Source organism: Moschus berezovskii, chromosome 28, assembly GCF_049115385.1.
Source record: "Moschus berezovskii isolate FMDL1 chromosome 28, NW_MosBer_1.0, whole genome shotgun sequence".
Taxonomy (NCBI): Eukaryota; Metazoa; Chordata; class Mammalia; order Artiodactyla; family Moschidae; genus Moschus; species Moschus berezovskii.
The window spans coordinates 24,237,496-24,246,342 of record NC_142487.1 but is presented as its reverse complement, the minus strand read 5'-3'; positions in this window follow the sequence as shown (position 1 = coordinate 24,246,342).

The following is an 8,847-nucleotide window of genomic DNA, read 5'->3' as shown; positions in this document are numbered from 1 at the left end:
AAAGGGGGAGATGGGATTCCTGAGGTACAGCTTCCTTGACCCACACCCTACTCAAGTGACTTTGCAAAAGTCCAGATCTTCTAGAATCTTCCTCGATTAGCCAGATCTAGAATGTCCATTAGAATTTTCCAGTGTCATTCAAACCATTCAAGAGTCCAAAACGTGTGTGGCCTGACAGTTGCCAAGCTTCCTGTTCTGGCCCATCTCAATCCCCACCCCCTGCTTCACCCATGACGGCGGCGCCCAATTACCCTGTTCAGCTCTTTCTTCTCCACTGAGTGATGCTGTTCACCCTGCTCCCTCTTCCTGCAACAGCCCGTGTCCCCTCGTCTTGAACAGCCTTTGGTAAATTCCTACTCAGGCTCTGAACTTCAGCTCACACCTTTCTTCTCCTCTACAGCAGCGTTAGGCACACGCCTTTGGCTCCTCCCAGGGTACCTCATCCATTGCCCTATCCCAGCCCTTATTACCTTGTTGTAATTAATAGTCACTGTAGACTCTAGCTTCCTTGATGCAGTGAACATATCTTATTCACGTATTTCCAATGCCTATCATTATTCCTCGGACATAATAGATGCTTAATAAATATGAATTTAATGAAAACGCATGACTGTGTGAGCATATGGGTAGATGAATAAAGGATGAATCAGATCAGATTGCTGAGGGCCTCAGGTGCCAGGCAAGGGTAATTGGAGTTTATCATGCAGCTGTTGGCAGGACAATGTGTGAGGACGGTGCTGGTGAGATGCTCTGATTCAACGCACATGTTAAAAAGCAAAATCAGGAAAAAAAAGAAAAACACGTGCGTGGAGGGGAAAAAAAAGAAATTCAGTGAGAAAAAAAAACAGCAACAAAAATCTGCACACTCATTTTGTAAGAAAAACGTCTCGTCTCTGCATCTGGAGATCTGGGCAGTTCTAGGTGACAGGACTGTGACGCGCTGTTTCATTTGTACACTCCTGGCTCCTTGTCGGGCTCTTCAGTAAGCTCGGTCAAAGGCAAACAGCACTAAGCCATGGGGGCCTCACACGTTGTCTGCTTTGGTGTGTTCTGATGGTGGGTGGGTGGGATCTCGGATGGCTTTGCCCTTCCTCTGCTGTTTCCAAGACTCTTCTGATATGGGTTATCAGACACATGGATGCAGCCAAAGGGGGTGCTATGTTTGGAGTGCTAACTCCAGATGTGCATGGGCTCCTGTGCCAGCACCCATGGGACCCTTGGTCAAGGGACAGGCCTGTCCCTTCGCAGGCACGTGGACAGAGCCTTTGAGTGACTTCTGCTTCTATTGTCGGTGGAGTTGCAGGGACCTTGGGACTGTGAACGCATTTAGCAAATTTGCGATCTCCTTGGTTCTATGTTGCACTAGCCTTCAATGTATTTATTACAGGGTGACTGTTAGAGCAAGGAATAAAGTCGGGGGTCTTTCAAGATCGATTCCAAACTTGGGGAAGCATGCTGTGAATTTGGCAAATGGGTTCTGTCTGGGGGAAACTTGGAAAGCTCTCAACACAGCATTCTTAATGTAGGGTCTCAGTTCCCACGGCAGCTTTTGACTGGCTGTGGGATTCTTAATTCAGGTCTCGGTTTTTTTCGGAATGTTCTACTGGGCTGTTAAACAGCTGCTGTGTTTAACCACAGATGTGGGTGCGTTTTATGGATGTGATTCCTGTGTGTATGTGTGTGTGTGTGCCAATAAACAAACATGTATATATTTAAAACCAATATTGACACAGTGTTAAGACTGAAATCTTTGCAGTCAAATCAGGAAATTCCAAAGTTACATTTCCTATTAACAGTATCCTTTTGGTCCCTTGCAGATCCTGTCTGTTGCACCACATCCATTTAACTCCAAAAACGCGTGAGGATTGACCGCTCCAGGCCCTAAACTCGCTGAAGTCATTTTACAAATTCTTTGATTTTTTGAGGGGTTTTTATTTTACATCTTAGCTTCATGTTAACAAATCAAACTTTGATTTGGAAAGGTGGGAGAGAAACAAATAAAGGAATCAAGAAAGATGTTTTCATCAATGAGTCGGAGAAAAGACACGTCTAGTTTTATCCTCTGGTTAAGAATCTTTATCCAAATGGAAAATAAAACCTCAGAGGAAATGTGCCTCGTCTCAGGCTCAACACTCATTGTTTCAACCTTCTATATTCAAAAATAGGAAACCATTTCTCTTCAAAATTGGCTTCCACTCCCTTCCTTAATGAGGACTACAATCTTGCCAAATTTGAAGTTCACAGCTTCAGTCATTTTTGAATTGCAGAAGCACAGATAAAACATTTTGATATTTTTTTATGATGGAAAATATGCCATTTTCCCCATCTAGGTGTATGGTAATAATCTCAGATGTGTCACATCAAAGTTTAGATTTGAATGAGTTCTCTGGTGTCTAAAGTGCTGTAAGTCGCAGCAGTGGCTTTTGCTGTGTGGTTGTGTGTTGTCTAACGGCTACCCATCCGTTTGGTTCCCTTTCATGGACATTATCTGGTTGGGGTGATTTGTCAACAGGTGTTGATGGGTGGCAGACAAGACCTGGGAGTTACTCATCTGACTCTTAACTGGGTGCCCTCCACGTTCTCACTTCTGAATCTGTTTATTATGTTTCTGCCTTCTCTTTCCCTGCTTCCAAAATCTTCTGAGAGTTGCCAGAGAATGAGAGACAAATTGTGCAAATTAAATGTCAGGAAGTGGTACATTAGTAAGTGAGGGTTTTGCCATCCGTGGTACAGCCGACTCCCCTCTCTTGAAGCCAAATACTTCTCCAAATTGGAGTAGGCTTGATGAATTTCTTTCTTTCTTTTTTTTAAGTTAAAGTATGACAGCTGCTTATTTTCATTTTTGTTCATCTGGTGAAACCAGAAGGGGCCCAGAGAAGTCATTACTGTCCACTGTGTGAGGGGCTCTAGGAAATGCGTTGGGGGTAGAATGCATGAACAGCATTGTTCACCATATGTAGACTAGAAACATCCTTATGTTCAGGGTCCGTGGGTGAGAGGGGGAGTGTGTTATAATTAACTGTATAGGACATATGGGGGACTAGAAAGTTTACTCCTTGGAGACTAGTTTAGTTATAAAATCAAACAAACAATGAAAACAGAGTCAGTTAACAATGGCTCTATCACATGTTGTCATGGAATGCCTGCGGTTCCTGGGGAAGCCCCCTATGATTGGGGGCCCAGGCGTGTCCTGACCCTCCCCTCTTTTCTGGACAAGGCAGGACAGGGTGTGTCAGAGGAAGCCAGGTCATAAGAGGGTGGAATCAGTAGAGACAGGGTGAGGGAGAGAGAGCGGGGGAGATGGCTTTATCTGCCCCTGAACGCCCTCTGTCTGTCTTCACCAAGGGCTGCTGGAAAGTCTACAAGTGACTTCTTCCCCCAGCGCCCGTGTTGCAATGGCCACCTGAGGATCATCTGTCAACATGGCATTCTGTCCAACTGTAGGCGCACCAAGAACTGGGTTAGCACTCCATGATCCTCTTCCTGTCACTCCATCTCTGGGGACCAGGCAGTCTCACTGACTGAATCTTTGACAGAAAAAGCCTGGTCTGACTGGGAGCTTGTCTTCTCAGGACAGCAAATGTTTTAAACCTGATGAATCCTACCTTCCTCAAATCCAGACAAGCCTCTACGCTTCTGAGACATGCCCCCTGCCAAGACAGAAGGCAGACAGGGCCAGACCCAGAGACTGCAGACGAGAAGGGGGTTTGTGGAGTGTTTTAGCAAGACCGCCTTTCATCCACTTGGTTGCATCTGACGCCTTCCAGACATTTCTGGAAAAAATGTTCACAACCTTGAGGGCCTCATTTAATGTTAATAGGCACATTTGCAAAATGTAGACTTGCCTTTGTAATGACTGTATTACAATTCATAGAAACATTGGATCCCATCCATTTGCTGTTGTTGCTAAGTTGTGTCTGATTCTTTGTGATCTCAGGCACGCCAAGCGTCCTTGTCTTTCACTATCCCCCAGAGGTTGCTCAAACTCATGTCCGTTGAATTCAAGATGCCATCCAACCATCTCATCCTCTGTCAACACCTTTTCCTCCTGCCCTCAATCTTTCCCAGCATCAGGGTCTTTTCTAATGAGTCAGCTCTTCACACCAGGGGGACAAAGTATTGGAGCTTCAGCTTCAGGGTCAGTCCTTCCAATAAATATTCAGGGTTCATTTCTTTTAGGATTGACTGTTTTGATCTCCTTGCTGTCCAAGGGACTCTCAAGGGTCTTCTTCAGCACCACATTTCAAAGGCATCAGTTTTTTAGCACTCAGCCTTCTTTATGGTCTGACTCTCACATCCATACATGACCACTGGAAAAACCACAACTTTGACTATACAGACCTTTGTCAGTAAAGTGATGTCTCTGCTGTTTAATACTCTGTCTAGATTTGTCATGACTTTCCCTCTAAGGAGCAAGCATCTTTTAATTTCATGGCCGCAGTCACCTGCAGTCTCAGTGATTTCGGAGCCCAAGAAAATAAAATCTGTCACTGCTTCCACTGTTTCCCCTTTTATTTGCCATGAAGTGATGGGATTGGATGCCATGATCTTAGTTTCTTGAATGTTGAGTTTTAAGCCAACTTTTTCACTCCCACCAGTGGCTTGCTCAAAAACCTTCCATGGCTCCCTGGGGTCCTTGCTGCTGCTGCTGCTGCTAAGTCACTTCAGTCATGTCCGACTCTATGAGACCCCATAGATGGAAGCCCACCAGGCTCCCCCGTCCCTGGGGTCCTTAGGATAAAGTTAAAACTGTGAGCACAGCTGAGAGCTTCTTTCTCTGGTCCTTTTGCTTTCATCCTCATCTTTCTTTCCCCACCTCACACTCTAGACCTACTGCTGTTTTTAGTTCCCAGAGACTCTCAAAAGCCTTCCTTGACCCCTCCTCCTCCCTTTCTGCATCTTTTGAATTAGGTTCAGTGTCTCTGCCATGTTGTCATACAGTCTTGAGTCGTTTTTAACACTTCAGTGATTACTATTTACCTTATTTCCTGTATTTGTTTGGTTGTTTGCCTTTCTAACTACACAATAACAGTATCTGTGAGATTCAGAACCACCCTGTCTGTCTGGTTCCCCGTGGAGCCCTGTATATAGCACAGTGCTTGGCACTTAGTGAGTGTTCAATTAATATTTGTTAAGTATATGAATGAATAATTTTTATTAGAGATAAGATTCAATGACCACTTATTAGTCTAAATCTCTGTGACTCCAAAATCACTGCAGTGACTGCAGCTATGATTTCTTTTATAAAATTAATTCTAAAAATGTATGTCCTTGCTAATTTACCTTAACTTTGTTCTCTTTTGAGCTCTCTTTCTTTTGGAAGTTTCAAAATGGTCTTTGGGCCCAAAGTATTAAAGCTGTGACCTGAAAGATATGAAATAAAAGTCCCTTCATGTCTATACAATGCTGTCTAAATTCCATAGTCCAGTGGAAACAGTGTCAGACTTTATTTTTTTGGGCTCCAAAATCACTGCAGATGCTGACTGCAGCCAGGAAATTAAAAGACGCTTACTCCTTGGAAGGAAAGTTATGACCAACCTAGATAGCATATTAAAAAGCAGAGACATTACTTTGCCAACCAAGGTCCGTCTAGTCAAGGCTATGGTTTTTCCCGTGGTCATGTATGGATGTGAGAGTTGGATTGTGAACAAAGCTGATCGCTGAAGAATTGATGCTTTTGAACTGTGGTGCTGGATAAGACTCTTGAGAGTCCCTTGGACTGCAAGGAGATCCAACCAGTCCATTCTAAAGGAGATCAATCCTGGGTGTTCATTGGAAGGACTGATGCTAAAGCTGAAACTCCAATACTTTGGCCACCTCATGCGACGAGTTGACTCACTGGAAAAGAGTCTGATGCTAGGAGGGATTGGGGGTGGGAGGAGATGGGGACGACAGAGAATGAGATGGCTGGATGCCATCACCGACTCGATGGACCTGAGTTTGAGTGAACTCCGGGAGTTGGTGATGGACAGGGAGGCCTGGCGTGCTGTGATTCATGGGGTCGCAAAGAGTCAGACATGACTGAGCAACTGAACTGAACTGAACTGAGGGCTGCTTTATATATCAGACCCTCTTATAAAAAAATAAAAAAACCTTGGAGCATTTGGATTCTTTATTTTATTTTTTAAAATTAATGAATTAATTAGTCTGCGCTGGCTTTTTGTTGCTTTGTGAGGGCTTTCTCTAGTTGTGGAGAGTAGGGGCTATTCTCTAGTTGTGGTGTGAAAGCTTAATTTTTTTTAGCTTAAATTTATTTACTTTTAATTGGAAGACAATTGCTTTACAATATTATGCTGGTTTCTGCCATACATTTACATGAATCAGCCTTAGGTATAGGTATGTCCACTCCCTCTTGAATATTTTAAATTGGTACTAAATGTACCGACTTCAAGTGAAATTTTGTTGTCTCATGAATGTCTTCATGGTTCTATTTTGATGCCCAGAGATTTGTGTCTCTAACGGAGATGGGCAGCCAGGGTCATGCACTCTGAGATTCTGCATCTCAATCGATGTGTGAGGAAGTCGAGATACTCAACAGGCAGGGCATAGCATCTTGAGGCTTATCCAAAGCCGTTCCTTGGAGAAGGAGCAGGCAGGGACTCTACCTATAAAAGATTTGCTCTCAGCCAACACTGATGCGTAAAACACTTCCCACTGGAGTGCTCTCACGTGAGTGTGAAGTCGCTTCAGTCGTGTCTGATTCTTTGTGACCCCATGGACTGCAGCCCACCAGGCTCCTCTGCCCATAGGATTCTCCAGGCAAGAACACTGGAATGAGTTGCCATGCCCTCATGCAAGGAATATTCCCTACCCAGGGACTGAACCCATGTCTTCTGTGGCTCCTGCATTGCAGGTGAATTCTTTAACTGCTGAGCCACCAGGGAAGCCCAGGAGTCCTCTTAGAATTCATTATTTCATTATTGCCTTAAACAAATGCCTTATTTTAGAGGGGAAACACATTAACTCATTAAACACATTCTTGTGGAGTAGGTTCAGTCTAGATCTGCTGGTTTAGTGGTCCCCAAACATTTTGGCACCAGCGACCAGCTTTATGGAAGACAATTTTTCCATGGGACAAGGGTTGGGGGGATGGTTTGGGGATGATTCAAGGGCATTACTTCTATCGTGAACTTTATTTCTAATCCAAGGCCCTGCTTATCTGACAGGGGGTACCAGTTGGTGGCCTGGATGTTGGGGACCCCCTGAGGTAGGCCACCTCTTAGAAGAAGAGAGAACAGAACCCCGGAGAGCTGAAATTCCAACCGTTAACAGCCATTGGCAGGAATCAAGGGAAATGTGAAGCCTGTAGGGGATTATGTGGAGACCAGCCGCTGGAAGGAGGGGTGCCGAGAGGTCTGGGCAGCCATGGCTACTGCATGTGTGTGTGTGTGTGTGTGCACGCGTGTGTGTACAAGACCTGGGATCCCAAAGCCTCTGTGTGAGGCAGCACTGGTATCTTTCAGCTCTTGGATTTGCCCAGGCACATGTGCGTGCGAAGTCACTTTAGTTACTTTTGCTCACTTTAGTCGCTTTGCGACCCCATGGACCATAGCCCATCAGGCTCCTCTGTCCTTAGGATTCTCCAGGCAAGAATACTGGAGCGGGTTGCCATTTTCTTCTCCAGAGGGGTCTTCCCCACCCAGGCGTCTTTTGCATCTCCTGCATTGGCAGGCGGGTTCTTTATCATTAGTCCAGGCACATGCCCGTGGTCAACCCCATGCTTCTCTGAGACAGGAGGTGGGAGGAACAAGACACACAGCTGTGCCTCAGTTTCTCTAGCTGCCTAGCTTGCTATTGAGTAGAAATCCGGCTGATAAAAACTCTCTGAGATAGATTGTTATGTATTAATCTGGTTCACTTCACATTCTTTGATATCTTTGCCAAAAAATATCACATACATATTTCTCTGTATTTGTGGAGCAGACATTCACTCAGTTTCAACGGAACTGGGACTAATAATGTCCTTCTGGCCCCTTTGTGTGTGCGTGCCCTGTTGCTTAAGTGGTGTCTTTGCGACCCTGTGGACTGTAGCCACCTGGTTTCTCTGTCCGTGGGATTCTCCAGGCAAGAAAGCTGAAGTTGGTTGCCATGCCATCCCTCATGGGATCTTCCTGAACCAGGGATTGAACCCGCGTCTCCTGTGTCTCCTACATTGCAGGCGGATTCTTTATTGCTGAGCCACTGGAGAAACCCTCTGATTCCTTTGGTTGCTTAAAAAAAAAAAAAATCTGAGTTTCTTGGCCCAGCTTTGTCCGGTTCCACCTTTCCTCATCCTAGTTTCTGTGGCATTTTCCGTCCTCTGATGGACGTATACAGTACAAAGGTTTTCCCAGGTGAAGAAAAACCAGGGGAAAAGTTGGACAGAAAGCCTGGCTTGGGACCAGAGTGGATTTAACCCATATTTGAAGTCTCACTTTCAGTAACTGGTGAGGGTGATACTTCTGGAGTGTAGGAACCAGCTGGTATTAGCGAAGTGTGAAGATCTGCTGAAGGAGGACGGGGCAGGGAAGGTTTGTGGGTGTGTTTCGAAGTCTGTTGGATGCAACTGGTTTAATTTCCTTTGTTCATCTGCTTCCGTGTTTGCAGTGATTCACGAGGACGGTTTGCTCCCCCCTCAACACTTTCAGTGAAGTGTGCTGACACCGTCACTCACTAGGCTGTCAGCGGGATACGAGGTTGTACATTCCGTTTGCATCAGGAAATCCTCTCTTGGAGGACAATGCAAGATACAGCGTCTGGTCCTATCGAGAGCTCAAGCTTGAGAGAGACAGAGGTAGCGACAAAGACAGCCAGAAAGAGAGAGAAAGGGGCAGGGACAGAACCAGTGGGGAAAGCGGGCAGAGATAA